This window comes from Marmota monax, unplaced genomic scaffold (genome assembly GCF_021218885.2).
Source record: "Marmota monax isolate L192 unplaced genomic scaffold, Marmota_monax_Labrador192_F-V1.1 WCK01_AAM20220418_F8-fsc00279, whole genome shotgun sequence".
Classification (NCBI taxonomy): Eukaryota; Metazoa; Chordata; class Mammalia; order Rodentia; family Sciuridae; genus Marmota; species Marmota monax.
Window position 1 is genome coordinate 174,949 of NW_026693587.1, and position 21,705 is coordinate 196,653.

The following is a 21,705-nucleotide window of genomic DNA, read 5'->3' on the forward strand; positions in this document are numbered from 1 at the left end:
ATCATTCAGTGTATGTCATCTTCCTTATGTGGCCAAGCTTTCAATTAAATTTTCATCACTTAGAATCATCTTGTTCATGATTTCACTTTACTGCAAGAGCTTTTGGCAATTGTATTATAAATTCAGGCCATGATCTTTTCAAGATTTAGAAATTTGGACTTTAAATTTCATTTGTGAATGTCATATTGTAGGCTTATGTTTGGTGTTACTGCTAACTTTTGTCAATTCTGGGGAAGACATATTCTTATTTGCCATTTTTTTTTCCAAATCAGAACTCAAAGATTTTTGCATTTATTATTCAGATCTACTTGTGACCTGGGTGAGACTAAAAATATCACTGGCCCAACCCTAGCACTCTTAAGTTTCAGAGAATCTGGAAATAAAAATTTGATTTTGTCTTCTTCATATATATAGTAAGTGAAAATTCCTGTTAAAATAAACCCTGCAATATTTTAGTCCATTCATGCTGAATTTTGTGTGTCACATGAGCAAGTAATCAACTATTTGTCATTTTTTCAACTTTTATTTCATTTTCAATTGAAAATAATCATTGTACATATTCATGGGTTTCACTGATGTTTTGATACATCTATACATTGCATAATAATACAATGATGTTAATTAGCATATTCATTACCTCAAATATTTGTCATTTCTTTTTTCCAAAATTATTTTAAAATCCTCTTTTAACTATTTTAAAATATACTAACACTCTTATTGATCATAGTAATAGTGCTATGCATAACATCACATTCATTCTTTCTATCTAATTGAAACTTTGTACTTATTGTTTAGAGTTTTAAAATATGTGATTTTCCTATAATAAATACCTGAAAATTTTAAAATTCCACCTGCCTTGCTCCAGGCACTTACTGTGATTCTGTTTTTGGCTTTTGTGCATATCTTAGAAGCATATAATACTTTCTGATGTTATTTTTTTGTAGGTAACATGAAAATTAATTTGTATAATTATTTCTCAATAAATAATTTTTGCCCTTTTAATTCTTTTTTCAGCAGCATTGCTAAAAAAAATGTTTTCACATATATTCATTAAGTTGCTGGTTTTCATCATAATATCCAAACATCCAAGCCATTTAGAAATTCTATAAATTAATTCTTTTTATATGCATGTGATTATGTTTATTATTTTATATGTATTTTATATCAATATATATAATGTTTAATTGAATTATTAAAATATCATATCTAGATTAAGTAGGTTTGGGAACAAACTCAATAACCTCTTGGTGAGCACACAACAGGAACAGTCCTAACAAATTATTATCTACTACATTAATATTATTTACAAGTAGAAGTGAGATCATTAATTAATCTATAAAATAAGTTTAGTAGAATTCACTTAAGAGAACTTATACCTTATTTCAGATTTTATCAGTGGTGTTGAAAATTGGTACCTTCAAACTCGTTCCAAGAAATAGTAAGAGAATACCAAGTAGGTAACACAGGATGTGTTAGAAAAAGGATGGGACACAGATGGCTCTGATGGCAGAACCAAAATTAATGACCCTTAGCATTCTGAGGCAGAGAAGATCACTTTCCTGTGAAGTGATAGTACAGATTGCACTGAGCAGAGAATATGAAAGGGAGATGGTAATGAGGGGGCATCTGCTTCCTTAACAACTTGGCTCAGATAGTGCTTAGTATATCCCAACCAGGGAAATAAATAACCATCCCTGGAATGATAAACATTTGCATGTGTATTTGGAGGAGGCAGGTGGGGCATTGTTCTGCAATTCTGTTTGCTACATCATGAATATGGGAGGAGTGCATTAGCAGGAGCATTTAATTTTTCTATTGTTGCTGATTCCCTGCCAGTCATCTTCTAGACAAAACAAAGGAATAAGCTCATTATTTCTTGTATGTCAAATGTAAAGAAAGAGTTTTCCTAAATACTTTTTGATCTTTTTTTCCTCTTTGTTTGGATAGGCCAATAGATGGTTAGATAATATGCACTTTTAGAAGAGCACCTTACTGTTCACCTAGAGATAAATGCTTGCTATAAATTCTCTGGATTTAAAAGAATGGAACTGCCTTACTATTGCTTCCATTATCAAGGAATTGACTGTTTATTTCACTGTTTCAGTAGAGGAGTAACATAACCTTGGAAATAATGTAAACTCCCTTACAATAATAGAATCACCTACTCATTCAAGGAAATAAAATCTTCTTTTAAAAAATGGATTTTTTTAATTTTTTAAAGCAATTTTTTTTTGTTTTTTACTGTAAATTTGATATTACTGAATAGAAACACCTTGTTTCAGAAGAAGCTGGTTTCAGACCAAAGAAAAGTTTTAAATCAAAATCATTTCCCTTCTTTGCATTTACCATCATGTAAAATAGGCATATGCCCAAATTAGCATATAAAGACAGTTTTAAAATTTGAAGCATATTTATTCATGAATATCTAATGAGCTAACCATTGATTTAATTCATAACTCGAATAAAGATTTTTAACAAATATAAAAAAATTTAAAGTTGATATTTCATACAAGTTATTTATCATAGTTTTCATGATGTGAATATATATTTTAAACAAATGTAAGTAAATATTTAAACTTCATATTTTATACAAGCTATTATTTATCATAAAGAGCTTGAGTAGAAATTATCTTTTAACAATAATGCTTGTAGAGATATAAAGTTGCAAAAAAGCAGCTAACCTTATCTGAACTGTGTCTCAACTGCAGTCAATTATATGGTAAATAGTATTAATATAAATATTTATGCCAGGCTTTATGTTTGCATCTTGACCTTAGCCCTCAGACTGAAATAAAGCCAGTGGAAATATTGAGGGTTCCTGAATTTACAGAGATAATACTCCAGAGGCTGCATCTTCTCCAGGGCTTGTAAGAATCCTCATATGGTACATATTTTCTTGGAAGACTGATTAATAATCTTAGACTTGGAGTTTAGATTTTTTGTACTACTGACAGCAATTCTATACCAGAAAGCAGCATTTTTACTCCAAATTGCCCATTGTTAGTAATGATTGTTAAAGTAAAGTTTGGGTTTTTTTATTCATTTGGTTTTGTTTCCCTTTGAGCCACACAGTCTCTGTTCGTCTTTTTTGTTCAATACTTTAAAAGTATACAAAACCACTACTTAGCATTGGACCATTAAAAAGAACTGGCCATGGGCCAAATTTGGCCAATTGCAAAGTAACTTGAGATTCTAGCCCCATAGCAGCACTGAAAAGAACATTGATGATTCTAAGAAATATCACAAAACTGAGTATGGCAAAAATAATTCAAATATCAAGGCTGACATTTGACCAAAGACAGGGAGGAAAATTCTTCCTTGTTGTAGAATGTTGATAAGATTCCAGAACAACACTAAAAAGATGTTTGAGGGGATATGGAGTATAATGCATGAGAGATTATTTTGAAGACTTTATCTTGGTCTTGTTACAAAGAGAGCTAAAGCCCTGTTTGAGGGAGGGGGAAGCATTACATTAATACTTTTATTTCAATTATGAACAGTTGGACATTTATAACCTCTAAAATTTATAACATTTATTGTGGTGAGCCGCTTCTGCTGTTTCTGCAGACTATGGTCGCCATTACAAGATGGCGCTGGCTCCGCTGTGGTCTGTGACAAACAACTCCTTATTTGGGAGAGTTGGCGCGTGGTTTTTCACCACCCTATGAGAAAGCTCCACGTGGCAGCTTCGCATTGGGGCTTGAGATGCTTTATTAAGGCTGGGAGGGGCATCCGAGGGGGAGAAGAAGAAATATCAAGGGCCTGAATAAACTGCTGAAAGAAGATTCCTGAGTTGCGTCTTCCTTGCGGGCAAGGGGTCGCGACAAGTGGTGCCGAAACCCGGGAACCAGAACTTTCAGCAGTCAGGGGTGGTGCACCAGTTAGTCCCAATAAGTGGGATCCGCGATCAAAGCGGGGTTAGTCCCAGGTAAGTGGGATCCGCGACCAAAGCGGGGCAGCTCCTCTGTAAAGAAAGAGAGAGCATTACATTTTATTGCAGCTGCACTGTGTACTTTTGCTTCTACTTTCGCTTTTGTTTTCTGTGTTTCTTTTGTTGTGTCATTTCGCTTTTGTTTTTTGTGCTTCTTTTGTTGTTGTGTCATGGGTGCCACATCTTCAAGTCCGCTTCTCCTGGCCCTAGATGGCCTGTTACGTTCCAAGGGCCTGGAAGTGAAACATAGTACTTTACAGAGATTTTTACAGAAGATAGATATCGCTGCACCGTGGTTTGCATTTTCGGGCAGCTTTACTGTACCTAGTTGGGATAAATTAGGCAAAGATCTTGACTTTGCTTGTAAGCAAGGCACCTTAGAGGGTGGCGTTATACCACTTTGGAAGTTAGTTAGAGGATGTATAACAGATGGTAAATGCCAGGAAGCTGTGAGTGAGGGTCAAGCTATTCTTGAGCAACTGCCTGTTTAATGTTTCTGGCAGTACCCAAGACTCGGAGCGAGGTAGGAGACTTAAAATTACTTCACACAATTCACAATTGTTTAATGCTACATTACCCTCCACAGCAGTCTGTCTCCAATCTCCGTTCCTGTTTCTTTTGGCTAATGTTACATTACAGGGGATGCTTAATTGTTCTAATATTACCTGTTATTTGTCTGAGTGTTGGAATGGCTCCTGGACTATGGCAGTGGTTATGAAAATTCCAACCTTTGTCCCGATCCCGGATACTGCAGATCCAGAATCCTTTCCTATTGTTGAACTGATTAGAGCCCGTAGAGATTTTGGAATTATGGCAGCTATAGTGACAGCTGTGGCAGTGTCTGCTGCTGCAGCAGTTACAGCTGGAGTAGCCATGGCCAGCCAGGTTCAAACTGCTGCCACCATTAATCAAGTTGTTCAACAAACTTCCACCATACTTGAATCCCAAAATACAATTAATCAACATATTTTGTCAGGGATTTTAGCTGCCAACCAAAGAATAGATTTACTCCAAACTCAGGTAGAAGAATTGGCTGACTTGGTGCTTTTGGGTTGTGTTGACCAACGTGCACATTTATGCATAACCTCTGTCAGATTTAATGATTCCAGGAATGCCTCCCACATCATTGGCGAATATTTGGCCGGAAATTGGTCCATGGCAGCGGAAGACATGATCCAGTCTCAACTAACCCAGATAGCTGTCTTGAACAGTACCCGTGTCGATCCCGTGACTTTGGGTCAATTCACCGATTGGATATCTTCTGCTTTTTCCTTCTTCAAAGAGTGGGTGGGGGTAGGCATTTTTGGTGCAATGTGTTGCTTCGGTATGTTCCTCTGTTGGTGGTTTCTCTGTCGCCTTAAGGCCCGCAGTGCTCACGATAAGGCTATGATCCTACAAGCTCTTGCAGCTTTAGAAAATGGCAACTCACCTCAAGTCTGGCTTGCGCATCTTAAACAGTAAACCTTTGACATGGTCGTTACACCCCAAGTTATTATAACATTGCACTGGGATCGACATGACTTTCCTTGTTATTCTCTTAGTGTTGGAAAGCCCTTGCACTCTGCCGGTCTTACTGCCATTGCACGCAGATGGGTTTCCACACTAGTGCTTTTCTATCGCCTTAAAGTCCGTGCCTTTCTTTCAGGGTGCTGTCAACTTGTTTGTCGTTATAAACAGCCACAGTTCAGCCTCAGCTATCCCCCTTCATCCACCATCGTCACGATACAGGATGCGAGGCAAGGCACTGCACTTGAGTGATCCTTGACATGGACCTCAAGGAGAGCATGTCCTATTGCATGCGGGTTAGACGCGTCCACGCCCCACCCCACGAAAAAAGGCGTCGGCTGATATGGGACCAGGTCTAGGGAAGGGCCCTCCTTAGGACTGAGCCATACTATGCAGCCACTTCTGCACAGTGGGATAGGACCTCTACTCTCGCCTGTATTGTTTTAAGAAAACAGAAAGGGGGAACTGTGGTGAGCCGCTTCTGCCGTTTCTGCAGACTATGGTCGCCATTACAAGATGGCGCTGGCTCCGCTGTGGTCTGTGACAAACAACTCCTTATTTGGGAGAGTTGGCGCGTGGTTTTTCACCACCCTATGAGAAAGCTCCACGTGGCAGCTTCGCATTGGGGCTTGAGATGCTTTATTAAGGCTGGGAGGGGCATCCGAGGGGGAGAAGAAGAAATATCAAGGGCCTGAATAAACTGCTGAAAGAAGATTCCTGAGTTGCATCTTCCTTGCGGGCAAGGGGTCGCGACAATTTATAACCTCTAAATCCCTGACTGATACCTGATACTTCACAGGCTTGTTACAAACTAAAAAGAAGGGAAATTAAAAAACAAAAAAGTTACATATGTTGTGGATTTAAAAAAAAAACTCACACACACACAAAAAAAAAGAAATAGAGATGAATATTAAGAGATAACACTGCCAAAACTGTAACTTATATGGGCTGTGATGTAGCTCAGTGGCAAAGCGTCTGCACTGCATTCGCAAAGCCCTGGGTTTGACCTCCAGTTCCAAAAAAGGCAAAAAAAAAGAACCCCACCCAAACTGTAACTTATAGAATAGAGTCTGTTAATAATTAGAGATGTCAAATAGACTGTATCTATATTGATTCATTTGCTGTTGTATAGGAAGAAGTAGCAAGAGGTGAAGGGACAGTAATGAAGGAAAAGACAAAGCAGGGGTAGAAGTCTACTGGTATTTACTTCAAGAAGTTATGAGTTTTAATATCTCAGGGGGGGATGCAAGGGAGCTTGGGACAACAAGGGATCCTAAATACCCAGGTCTATAGGCAGGTAGGTACCAAAGGAAAGAAGTAGGAAGAGCTCCCTGTGCTTTCATGTTGATTTCTCCTGTATGCAAGATCAAGACCTTACTTATGCAGTTGCAAGGTAAGATGTCCAGACAAATTGGGCCACAAAAGGCAAATCGCTTTATGTAGCTCTTAGTGAAATGTGGATGAACAAGTCTGGGCTAATGAAGCTGATTCCATGTTCACTACTTGAGGAAGGTCAGGTAATATTCAAGTAAGTACAAGAAGATACATCTTCCTGGTATGATGTTCTGAACTCCTCTCCTCTGCCACATTCTTCCTTCTTCCATGTTGTTCTGCCATATCTTGGGCCCAGAGCGACAGAGCTGGCCTTCTGTGGACTGAGACCTCTGAATCCATGAACCCCCAAATAAACTTTTCCTTCTCTAAAATTGTTCTTCTCAGGTCATTTGGTCTCAGCAGTGAAAAAAAATGACTAAAACCCCACTGGCTTGAGAAGACAGGAAACCTGAAAGTGTGATACCATATGTCCTCACTAATCTAGGACATTTCCAGTTGTGCCAGTGGTCCCAGCATGGTTATTTATCTTAACTCTAAAAAATGAACTAGTATTAGTGATAACTTTTGGCCATCCTAATTAGGCCACTATTAAAATAGTTGATGTGGTATTATAGAGAACTAAAAGCAAGAATGAAATTATAAGGAGATACAAAGAAAGCTACTGAGCTATCTGATGGTCCTTATAGAAGTATAATCTTTCTTTTGGATATAAATACTGATCTATTAAATTTATGTGAGTAGCAGAACATAGTCCAGGTGTTACAGGTGTGTGTGTATGTGTGTGTGTGTGTGTGTGTGTGTTACCAATAACTTATGCTTCACTTGTTAATATGGAAGTGTGATATATTAAAATCAAATTTGGGTTCTACCATGCATTCCTCAATGTGCCTTCTAACTGGAATAACTATGCCTTCCATCCCTACAGGATGAAGTTTTTATTCTTCAAAAAAAATTTTTTTTCAAAGATTTCTTTAGGAAAGACATTTCTGATTCCTCCAAATAGATTTCACAGCTATGTCACCTTGTGATCTCTATACTTGATATTCTTTGATCATTAAGCTACTGACACTGTTCAGTAATTTATATCTTTCTGTATCTCTGCACCTTAATGCACATGAAATATTTCCACAAAATAAACTGTTTTTCTCTTCATCAATGTATTTCAAGAGCATCACAGTTGACTGACCCACACATTCATTGAAATAAATGATAAAATTCTGAATTCATTACTCGGAAATTTCTATTGTTTTCAATAGACAATAAAAGTTATATACTAAATTATGTCTAGAATGTGTAGACTATTATATCATTAGATTCATGTATTTTTAACTATTAAGAAAAGATGATTTTTAACATCCTTAAAAACATTTGATTATATTTATAATTTATTTGTAAAATTCTCATACTTAGAACTCCCTTATTTGTTCAATAAAACAATAAATGAACTCATGTAGTCTACTGATGATTTGCCTAATTCAAGAACAGAGTATGATTACATGGAATGACAATTAATTTTAACAAATCAGTTAATTAGCTATTCTCTGGTGATGACAATTAACATCAATGTTGCAAGGCAGGTTTTTGGAACTTAAATTTATCTTGCATAAAACTTTATACATATCAAATAGCAATTCTAAATCCTCCTTATCCTTTCAACATACTCACCAGCAACCACTGTTACATTTTCTTTTCCAAGACATTGTCTATTTTAGATACCTCATAATGTGAAATAATGCAGTACTTGTCTTTCTGTGACAGGGTAATTTCACTTGATGTACTGTCTTCCAGACTCTTCCATCCTGTCAAATATGGTGGGGTTCCTTTGCTTTAAAAAGTAGAATAATATTACATTGTATTTACAAACTCTATTTTCTTTATATATTCATATGTAAGACATTTAAATTATTTTCATATCTTGACTATTGTGAATAATGCTGTAATAGTCATGGGAGAGCAAATATATTTTTAAAATCTTGATATCTGTGCTCTTGGATATATTCCTAGAAATGACAATAGCTATATGGTATGATAGCTCCATTTGATGGAGGAACTTTCATAATGTTTTCCACAGTGGATGTACTATTTTTCATTCCTACCAAAAGAATTCAGGGTTTCAATTTCTCCATGTCCTTATTCAACACTAATCGCTCCTGTAGTCCCTCCTGTGCTCTCTCTCTCTCTCTCTCTCTCTCTCTCTCTCTCTCTCCCCTCTCGCCCTCCTTTCTCTCCCTCTCCTCCTTCTCCCACTTTTTTGTTTGTAGTAGTGGTAACTATACTTATAGATGTGAGGTGGTACCTCATTGTGGCTTTGATTTGCATTTGCTTATTGATTAGTTGAGTACCTTTACATATAATCCTTTGTACATCTTCTTTGGGAAAATTACTATATATTTCATGTGCCCATTTTTCAATCAGATTGTTTTTTGTTAATGTGTTTGAAGAAATTTCTTCTATGATTTGTGTTTCAACCACTTATCACATATTTTCTCAGATTCTGTAGATGGTGTTTTCACTTGGTTAACTACCTCATTTGTTGTGGCAATGCTTTTTAATTTGATATAGTTCTGTTTTTCTGTTTTTGTTTTTGTCATTTGTGCTTTAAACATTAGTATCCCCCCCAAATAAAAAATCATTTCTAAGCACAATGTTATGAAACTTTTTCTCTTCTATGAATTTTAAAATGTCTGGTCTTATGGTCTTTTATCCATTCTGAGTTAATTTTTGTGTACAGTATGCCAGAAAGGTCTAATCTCAGTTTTTGCATATAAATATCAATTTTCCTGTTCTGTTGAAGAGTTTACACTGTCTCCATTGTAACATATTGGTGCCCATATCAAAGATCAATTGATCATAAGTAAGTGCTTTTATTTTGTGTTCTCTATTCTATTTATTGATAAAAGTTTGTACATCAATACTACACTGTTTCAATTACTCTAAATATTGAATATATTTTTATATCAGGATATGTAATACATCCTGTTTTGTTCATCTTTCCAAAGATTGCTCTGACTACTCAAGATATTCTGTAGGTCCATATGAATTTTAGAATCACTTTTTCTATTTGTATAAAAATAACATTTGAGATTTTGATAGGAATTGAATTAAATCTGTAGATAACTTTGGGTTACATGACATTTTAACAATATTAATTCTTCTAATCAATAAATAAGAATATCTTCCCATTTATTGGTTAAATACATATTTTTATGTCATAGAGTATTTTTTCAATATCAAATTTGCTTTTATTAGTGGATTCTAGGATGGAATACTGCCTCATTCTATAAAATAGAATAGGTATTCCAATGAGCTGAGCAGAGAGAGTTGAAGAGGGTTGGACAAAACTGATAAAGGAACACAAAACAGATCAGTTATTTCAAAATTACTTTCTTTATGTAGTCAGAATAGAAGGGACTTATTTATCATAATAGTTCAGGTAAACTGGCCCTTTCTAAGGTTTCTATGACTCCCCTCTTGATTTTTTGTTATTTATTCTAATCAGTGATATTTGAGAGTAGATTGCATTTGGAAATATCATACATAAATGGAATATAAATTCTCATTCTTCTGGTTGTATATGATGTAGAATAACACTGGTCGTGCAATCATATATGTACACAGTGTAATGATGTCTGATTCATTCTACTATTCTTCCTACTCACATACCCCCTACTGTCCCTTCACTCCTTCTACCTAATCCAAAGTACCTCTATTTTTTCCCACCCCACCATAGTGAATTAGCATCTGCATATCAGAGAAAACATTCTACCTTTGATTTTCCTTTGGCTTATTTTGCTTAGCATGATATTCTCTAGCTCTATTCACTCACCTGCAAAAGCCATAATTCTAATCATCTTTAAGGCTGAACCATATTCCATTGTATGTATATATCACATTTTCTGTATCCATTCATTTGTTGAAAGGCATCTAGGTTGGTTCTATACTTTGGCTATTGTCAATTGAGCTGCTATAAACATTGATGTGTCTGCATCACTGTAGAATGCTGATTTTAAGTCCTTTGGCTATAAACCAAGGAATGAAATATCTGGGTCAAATGATGGTTCCATTCCAAGTATTCTGAGGAATCCCCATACTGCTTTCCAAAATGGTTGCACCAATTTGCAGTTTCACCAGCAATGTATGAGTGTACCTTTTCCCCACATCTTTGTTAATATTTATTGTTGCTTATATTCTTGATAATTGCCATTCTGACTGGAGTAAGAAGAAATCTTAGAGAGGTTTTAGTTTGCATTTCTTTAATTGCTAGAGATGTAGAACATTTTTTCATGTATTTGTTGATCAATTATATTTCTTCTTCTGTGAATTGTCTATTCAGTTCCTTAGACCATTTATTGATTGGGTTATTTGTTTTGTTTTGTTTTGTTTTCTGGCATTGAGTTTTTTTAGTTCTTTATATATCCTGGAGACTAATGTTCTATTTAAGGTATATGTGGTAAAGAATTTCTCCCATTCTGTAGCTTCTCTTTTCACATTATTGATTGTGATCTAATGAGAATTTTAGAAGCATCCTTTTGTACAATCAAGACATAAAATCAGAGCCTTTTGGTTAATGAAGAAAATAATTTTTAATATAGTTTGGCCTTAATTTTTTTAAAAAATAAGTATTTTGTGATTTATACCTTAATATTCACTTTTTTTTCTTTTTAGTTATACATGAAGGTATAATGTATTTTGAATGTATTATACATATATGGAGCACAACTTCCCATTCTTCTGGTTGTACGTGACGTGGAATTATATTGGTCATATAAGCTTGTTTGTTGTTTTTTTTTTTTTGTATTATCTTTTGCATATGCACATCACAAAGAATGCCTTATATAGTATAAATAATAAATCCTTCTATATTTAAACATATATTTAAGTGCCCTCTAAGTCAATTGTTTCTTAAGCTACAAAAAACTTCAAGTGGCAAAATATGACTCAGTATTTGAAATATACCTTTAGAAATTAATGTACAAAAATATGTATTACTGAGTATTTCAGAGAAATATTTATAATAGTATTTTTAAAAAGAAAAAATAACAAAATCTATAATTTTATTTTTCAAAATCACAAATATAAAATTTTCAGTTAATTTTTAATAATCCTGGTAGATTTATATTTAATTTTTTAATATACCACTGTATACATATGCTGTCAACATATAAGGTCACAATTTTGTTTTGCAATGATGTTTGTGAGAGTATTATGTAAATGGTCAGTATCATAAATATATACAGTGAATAAAATTCATTTGTTTTCAAAATATCATTAAAATATGCCTTTGAACTTCTAATTTACAATCTCATGGAGTAGGAGTAGCAAGATATTATATTAAGAACTATAATTCACGTTACCAAATGATACATCTGAAGTATAAATCCCTGAAAGTTTTCTCTACAGTAAGAAGCAAAAAGAAAATAATCATCTTCATTAAATAACTGGAATATTATAAAAGTGCCAAAGTACATTATGGCATTTCTTTAGTTGAATATGACACATATTATTAAACAAATATTCTCAAGTAATTATTCATTATACATAATGTGCAGTCTACATATTAGATATCTATACAGACAAAAGGGAGCATCATGTGTTTTGCATATTCCAAAATTATATATATGGTATAATTTTGTCCATGCAATCAGGAAAAAACTTCTGAATATGCATAAATATAATAACTTTTGTTTTGCAAATATTTCCTTCCAATTACTGTAGTAGAAAAATTTATCTTGTGTTATGTTCATATACTCTTGCTCTTAATCTTGATGATTTCCACCATTGAATTCTTTGGTCAAATGCATTCCATTTTTATTTAGATAGTGGAAGATTATATAACATCTTGTACTAATGGCTCCGAATCATAGGATTGGAATTTTCATTGCTTATTGCCACACATTTCTATTAATGGTATGGATCACACTGCAGTAAAACTAATGTAGAAATATAAAGCATATGTATAAAAACATTTAATGGCAGACACAGAAATGATGTGGGGAGGCAATCTCCTTTAATATAAATTTTACTGCTACAAATAGATCTAGATCACAGGTTTAATTTAAAACCAATGTTCTTTCTAAACCTTTATGACCACTTCACAGGCCAGCCATTTCAAAAGATTGACAATAAGATTTAAAAATGGTCAATCCTCTGATTTTGGTAAAACAACTGTGATGTAATTAGCTAGTGGAGATATCTCGAACTCCAAACTTTGCTTAATACTCTCTTCATTTTCTCATGCTATAAAGTATAGTCTTCCAATGGCAAAAGTCAATGGTCTAGTGATATGTATTGATTGACTTTTAAAAATCATGATTCTATTTTCAAAATAAATGGCTAATAAATAAAATATATGACACCTAGCTAATGTCTAAGAAACATTTTTTTTTCAAAATTCCACGGAAAAGCAATATGCTAATTATCAGACTCCATTGGCTACACTTTATTGAGTAGCATGTGTGTTTGTGGGAAGGGTTTGGGAGGAAAGCAGATGCTTTAACCATATTGATGCAAAACAAACAACCCCAAGTTAGTGATATAAATGAACTTATTATGCACACAGATTCTCTAACTCAGGAACTTGAATATGATATAATAAGATGGCTTGTCTCTGCTACATGTTTGGAGTCTCTGCTGAGAGAATTCAATTAGCTGGGGATGATGTGGACTGCAAAGATATGTACAATTTTTCACCCATCGGTGGGTTGATGATATGAAAGCTGGTCTCAACTGGGTCTGTCAACCAGCCTGCCTGCATATGTTCTTTCCATGTGGCTTGGGCTTCTCACATTGTGGCTTCTTGATTCTGAAAGGAAAAGTTCTCAAAGCACATGTTACATGAGAATTAGGAAGCCTGTAACACTTTGTAATCTGACTTCAGTAATCACATCATGTTAATCCCACTATCCTGAATGGGTAAAGTGTCCATTAGCCCTCCCACATTAAAAGGAGAAAATATAACTCTATCTCTCATTAGGAGGAACATCAATTTATGAATCTTTTTCTTAACTAACACAGGGTAATAAGGATGTTAGAGAAAGAAGGAATTAGGTAAACATATTAAAAGAGATATCTGAGCAAAATCTGGTACTCAAATTAGAAGAATCATGGAAAAGCACTTAAGGTAACTAGGTATCAGTATTTAGATAGAAACTTTGTATAACTGGGTACATTCACAAAAAGGATAAATACCAGATAAAATAAGAAAGTAGAGTGGGTTAAAAGTAGGATATATGAATTACAATTGAGAAATAAAACATAAGTAAAACTGTAGGTGAGCATTCATTATGTTACTTATGGGGAATTAAAGATATTTTTCAGAAGAACAAAAGCTGAAAATTTTGCTAGCAGACCTGATGCAATATATCCGACCTGATGAAATACTAAAGGGAATTCTGCAGACTCAAATGAAGGACATCAAAGTAACACAGATCCACATAAACAAAAACAAACAACAATGAAGGCAATTACAAAAGTAAAATGTATGTTTATAATATTTTTATAACATTCTATCTCATTTGATATAAAAGAAAACTGCTTACACAATAATAATAAAACATTGTTGATGGACTTATAACATATAACAATGAATGTGTATGTATATTGTAGTTTTCCTGATAGTAATAGCATAAAGAAGGAAAATATATTGGAAAAAATCTTTGTATATCTGAAATTAAATTGTTATTAATCTCAATTCAGTTCTATCAAGGTACAGTTTTAAAAATATAATGTGTATATTTGAGGTATACAACATGATTTAATGGGATACATAGGTAAGTAGGTAAATAGATGGACAGATAAATAGTAGAATGATAGATAGATAAAGTTAGCTATTATGTGGAAGCAGATTAATGTAACTGTCATCTCACATTCACACTTTTTGGTGACAAAAACAGCTTAAATATGCTTGTTTAACAAAACTCCCACATAGAATAAAATTTCACTAACTATAGTATTTGTGCTATATCTTAGATCTTGAAACTTTTTCACCCTATGTATCTACTATTTTATGTCCTTTGACCAACATTTTCGCATTTTCTTCTTCCCCATCCTTGTCTATGGTAAAAGCTGTTTACTCTCTATCTTTGTATATTTGACCTTCCTTTTATGATTCATATGTAAGTAAGACCATGCAGTATTTTTCTTTCTGTGATTAGCTTATTTCACTTAGATACTATCCTCCAGGTCCACATGGGCATTACATTGGCACAATTCCAGGGAAGCAAGGTGTTCCACAGTCTCAAGACCTGGAGAATAGGGCAAAGCTGTAGGAATAAAGGAATTAAAATAATATAGACATAAGAAAATCAAATAGCAAAATCGCAGAAATAAATCTGTCATCTTGAAACTTTATTAGTCATTGTCTTAATGTAAATGGATTTAACCTATAAACACAAGACAGAGATTTTCAAAATGGCTATTTTAAAATAATCCAACTATATATTGTCTTCAAGAGACATGATTAATTCAGACACATATAGGTTGAAAGCAAAAGTTCAAAAATTTTTGTAAATGCAAACTATAAGAAAAAAAAGGATGGATTGATTTATATTACAATTGTCATTTCTGTGTCCAAAATATCTGACAAGAATAACTTAAAGAAGGCAAGATTTATTTTGGCTCATAGTTTCAGAAAATTTAGTTTTTGGTTTGCTGGGTCCATTCTTTAGGCATGAGGAGAGTTAGAACATCATGGAAGAAGGATGTGGCAAGAGATCCTGATTAGCTCCTGGCAACTAGGAAGCAAAGAGAAAGGAAGGGACCAGAGAGAAGAGAAACTCATCCAGCGCACGCCTTTAGTGATCTGCATCCTCCCAATAGGTTCTATTTCCCAGTAGTCCATTCAGACATCAAAGGATTAATCCACTGATGAAGTCAGAGCCCTCATGACCAAATCACTTCCCCAAAGTCCCACCTTTGAATACATGACGTTTATGGGTACATGCCAGATCCAGACCATGAAATGTCTACACTAGTGTCAGACAAAATATTGCTAGAAAAATCATTGCTAGTATTATACCAAAACTCTTAAAACCAAATTATCTCTGAAATGAAAGAGTTTATTGAGCTGCTACAAATGATAGCCAGAAAAATACTGTGTCCTGGGACAGATTTCTGCTACTACTAGCAGGAAAGCTAGATAGCATTTGGGAAAATGTCCATTTGACCTAGAGCTAAGAATGTTAAAACAAAACAAAACAAAAACCTTTGGTGATGAAAGCATATATTGTTTGCATTGAACTTACACTAGCTATAGAGAAAAGAGGTGGTATAATTAAAGTAGGGAAGCTTTGATTTAAGAGGGCATTCCACGAAGAGAATTAATTGTTGCTTACATATTGGTTGGGATTACCTGTATGGAAATTTGTACATAAATGGGCACAGTGGCCCTGGTGGTTAGATATGATGATATTTAAGTCAGAGTTTCAAAGTACATGTGGCATGTAAAACAGTCTCTTGTTTCTTTTACCTGCAGCTGTTAACTGACTAATTCACTTAGTCCTCCTTTTAAAGTCTTTTAAACATCTCATATTTTTTCTTTTTACCACTAGAGATGAAAATTGACATTTTATAATGATAACACCACCAAGGCATTAGGAAAAACTACCAAGCGTAAATGTATACGCACCTAATAATAAAGACTTGCAATGCATGAAGAAAAACTTACGGAATTGAAGGGAAAAATATAAAACTAAACAATAATAATTCACCTTCAGTTCCTCATTTTGAATAACCAATTAAACATCTAAGAATGAAGAGCTCAAAGAAATAAAAGCTTGAAAAACATCATAAAGTAGCTATAGCTAACAAAAACCTGTCCAACTCTTCACCCAGTGACAACAGAATGATCATTCTGCTCATTGCACATGTGACAATCTCTAGGACTGATCATAAGCTATACCTTAAGAAAATCTCTACAAACTTAAAAAGATCAAAATGATATAATCTATGTTATTCCATTCAAATGGAATAAAGCTAGAAATCTATAATTACAGAAAAGTGGGGGTAAATCACAAATATATGAATATTAAAAACAAACTAATTTCACCAAGAAACTGGAAAATATAAACATGATATTGCAAAATAGTAAGAGAAGCTACTATGCATTCTAGAAATAAAATCCATTGTTTATAACTGTATGAATGGAATTGTTAACCAGTTTAGTTAGCATACACACATAGTTTTCAAATCAAAGCACAGAAAGACAAAAGGATTGGAAAATATTTGAGAAAGAAATTATCTAAAATATAGTGTAAGGGTTTAGCATATACTTAATTGGAGTAAGGAGGAGTGAAAGAAAATACAATAAAAAATATTTAAATATTTAAACTATTTGAAAATATTTAAAAGAAAATTGATGCAGATTCCCTAAAATCAACAAAAGGTGGCAACCTGTAGATACAAGAAGTAAAGTGAACTCCAAAGAGGTAAATAAAAAGAAATCCATATCCAAACACATAGTTTGGAACTGAAGAGGATCTAGCATCAAAAGGAATCTTCAAAACAGGCTACATTTAAGTTAGTAACAATTAGCATGAGTTAGGCTCATGATTGACTTCTAACAGCAGAGTGAAAGCAAGATAGAAGTAAAATATTATCTTAATATGTACATGGAAAACAATTGCCAACCAAAAGTTCTAGATACAGCCAAATGTATTACTCAAGATTTAATGTGGAAAATGCCATTTCTAGACAAACATTGATAAATTCCACCAACATCAAACCTTCCATAACAGAATACATAAGGGCTTTCTTCAGGAAAAAGGATGTGAGTTGGCAGTTCAGAGGTGCAGGAATCAAAGGGTTGCAATAAAAATAAAAAGTGTATGAGCAAATTTAAATAAACATTGACTGCATAATTCTAATGTAAAAGCATTCTAAGATCTTAAAATGCTTAAGATAAAAATATAGGAAAATAGTATCTACATTTAGGGGAGGCATAAGGGCAGCAACATCCTTGATCCCCTCATTTTCCCCAGTTCTTGGCACTGGAATGTGAGAACCTATCTCCTTTGCCAAGCATCAGAACAACATTGAAGCATTGCCTAACCTCCACATACTTTGTAGGACTTTTTGCTATCCTGTTCTTTCTCTTGTTTTTCACACCTCTTTGCTGTTTCCCTGTAAAGGTGGTAATTCATTGCTAGATGATGAATTCTCATCCTAAGATCTGCTTCTCTAAAAGCCCACATAAAGTGGTTTTCTGTTTAGATTAAACAGTTCAACTATTCTAAAGTCACCGTAAATGCCTAGAATGAAGTTAAATATTCAGTTAATATTTGGTAATTCAATAATTTGGTATTTCATGGTACAGTGTTCAGTCCAATTATCTGTTCATATTAAAAGAATGCATAGCTTCCAAACTAACAAGGGGCAAATTTAATAATAAAATCAATGAATCTGAACAAGAAGAGGAGAAAATAATCATAAATCAGGCAGGACAAATAAAAAACATATTTTAAGAAGGTAATTTAAAATCAAACACATCACTGCTTACATGATGAATCACACAAACATAATGTTGAGAAGCAAAAGGAAATCTTGCTGCTCTATTTGATTCAGATTCAATTCAAAAAGGCAGTCACATCCAAATCATGGTGTTTAGGGACTAAGTAGTAAAATCATAACATAGCAAAGAAATCATTTCCTAAAGGGAAGAAGAACAGCACAGTGATGGTGTTGAACAAGGAAACGATTTGTGACTTAACAGTCCTTGTGCTGGACCACCTGCACCTGACTGGTGATGCCAGTGAGCAGTCCCAGAGTTTCCTGCCAAATACAGGGAAAGGATTTCACCAAAGCAAAGGTTAGAGCTGGTATTCAAATATAGAAATTTAGAGATATCAACAGTTTAATACATAAAACTCACTCATTTAAAATCCAAAGTTAACATATAAGCTGGGTATGAATGTCCTCACTTCCTATTTTATTTACTTTTGCTTTTAATATTTGGTGTGTGGACTTGAACTAGGGCCTGTGTATGCTAAGTAATCATCCCAACTCCTGTCCTCACTTTATAGTTGAGGAAACTGGAATTATAGATCATGTCTGATGACTCCAGTTCATTCGACTTCTGTCCTAATAGGACAGAAATAGACTAGGAATCCAGGGCTTCTCTCTTTCATATCCAACTTAATGAACTCTATTTATTGGTGGAGTTGGCTTCATTTTATTTAATTAATTTTTATAACTCATAAGACATGATAGCAAGCTAAAGTCTCCTATTAGAATCATGTTTGTATGATCTTACAAATCAAGTTCATATAGTCAAAGTGTTTTGCATTTCAATATCTAAATATTGTCATTACTATTGCCTTGTTTTTACTTATGTTAATACTAAAGTTTTCTAAATGATGTCACTGAATAAATCAGAGTTCTAAATAATGCACTTTTTATTTGTACCTATTTCCACTTGATTTTGTATATTTTCCCTGTTCTTGGGTTGATTATACTTCTTATTTTTTAAGTGACCTATTCACAGAAAGAACATGGAGATATCTTCAACCATCCCAATGACTCTGTGAATGATACAGGATAATTTGGGACTTAAACTGGGTTTATTTCAATCCTAAACCCATAATCAGTCCACTGTATTACCTTACCCCTATACAATAATATTGTTAGAAACATCTTTCTAACTTATGAAACTCCTGTGGAAATTACAGTATTTATTCTTGTTGTTGTTTTTGTTATTATTATTGTACAGTGTCTGCACAGGCATTGTAACTAAGCCATAATGCTGTAAAAACTGATGCTTATAAATTTGGAGGGGGTGGAAACCATAAGCTAATATTTATTTTTAGTCATGATTGTGCCCATCCATTAATTTGAATTTCACTATTTCACATTTCACAATAATTCATTTAGGGCATTTGCTAAACTGTAATAAAAAGGCCTGAGCTTTGACTTATCTATAATGAAGGGTTTGGATAGGAAAATTAATACTTGCCCATAGAATATTGAAATGACTAAAAAGAATATAAGAACCATTTTCAGGTGTCCAAATACTCTAGAAATCATTTACATACAAATCATTGATGAGCTAATTTCAACCCATTTTTATCTATTCATTGAAGCTAGTCAGCTTGAGCATACCAGTGCTTTGTTAGTCTAACTCTAATTACAGCTCATAACAGAAAGTATTGAAAGTTCATTTCATTAAAAAATATGTAAATTAGACTTTTCACTATGAGAAGCTAATCCAGATTGAGAATTAGATTAATGGATTTGCTATATTTATGACTAAAATTTTTATGCTTTGTGATATGTTAAATAAAAGAGAAATCATGATCTAGGTTATAGTTTCTATTCTCAGGACTAATTGCATTTTTAATTAAGGATTTCTGCCTTGGTTACAACTTTAATTATTCAATGAATATCTTTTTGCATTTCCAGAGGAATACAGAAGCCTAACAAATTTTGATTTTAAAACTTTGAGCCAAGCAAAGAATACGTGTACAACCAGGAAGTCAAAATGTTTGATTAAGCATTAAAAATAATCTAATAAAAAATGAGCAAATATTAGTACAAGTCAAATCAAGGATTTGAAACTGTATCTGGTAGTCTTTGGATACAGCAAGTGTGTTAGGAGTCATTACCAGAGAAAGGGTCAGTGAATAAAAAATCAAGTACTTCCATCTTCCTTACAGTCTGCTGGAAGGAGAGGATGCATGAATTACTCAAAAGCTATTAAGAAAAACTATGGTATACAAGTAAGAAAAAGACTTGAGTTCAAGTTCTCAGACTGCCTCCTAGGAATTGTGTGGTTGTCACAAATTAACTTCGTGAGATTTTATTTTCTTCTTTGCAAGAATATTGAATATTATTAGCTGCACTCCTCAATCCTGTGAGGTTACTGGGAAGATTTAAAAATACCAAGGTGTTTTGAATACGTAAGTGCTCTCTAAATATAAAGTATAAATTCATTTAAAGAATAGCCTATTAGAAGTGTCATTTGACCTAGAAAAAATCTGACTTTGTTGATATTAAACAAGTTAAAAAAATTCTTTTGTTTTCCCAACACTAGCTGAGATCAATTTCCATTGCACCAATGGAAAATCTGACAGATATGAAATTTTGACCAAGAGTGCTAGAAAAATGCATGATGGAGTGGCACTGAAAATAGGAGAGCCAGAGGCAAAAATATGATTGTATGAACTGGCAGACTGCAGGACCCTAAAAATATTCTGCAGAACTGAAGAAGCAATTGTCACTATATGAGACTCACAAGAATAAATATTTCCCAATATTTACACATAACATCATCTCCAAACTACCTTTGATTTTATCATTGAGCTTATAACTTCTGTTGCTTCAATTGATTTGTTGGCTCCTTTTTGATTATCTAAGCCAGAAATAATAGCAACATTGGTTTGTTCCTTTTATACTTTTGTTGGTACATAGTAGGCAAGTTTCATGACTAGCGCTACATAAATTATTTAAAAAATTACCAAGAGAATAAAGACCATGTGTGTCAGGTGGGTTGTGAGTTATTCTGACAGTCCAAGGTAACAAGCTACAAACAATTTGTACAGGAATCATTCAGCATGGTGTCACTTTCCAAGCTCAAAGTTAAAGTTGCAAGGAAAGTTACAGGTCATGGAAACTGTTCATCTGAGAACTGCAACTGGCCACAGTAACTCAAGGTATAAATTAGACAACGTTCCACTGAATCAGTATCTAATTACACAGGGAATAGGAGACTCATTCTTATCTTTCGGACACTTCACTGGATTTAGGATTTTGAGAAAACTTACCCAGTGGAAACTTGGGTTCCTATAATATTTGAGCTGGAGGACAAAGATTCTAATACCAATTCCATTAGAAATTAGATACTTAATCTTGGGCAAATAAAATTTAAAAATCCGTAGGCCTATTTTCATTATCTATGAATAAAAGACTGAATAATGGGGAAAGTATTATTTCTCAAATGACTT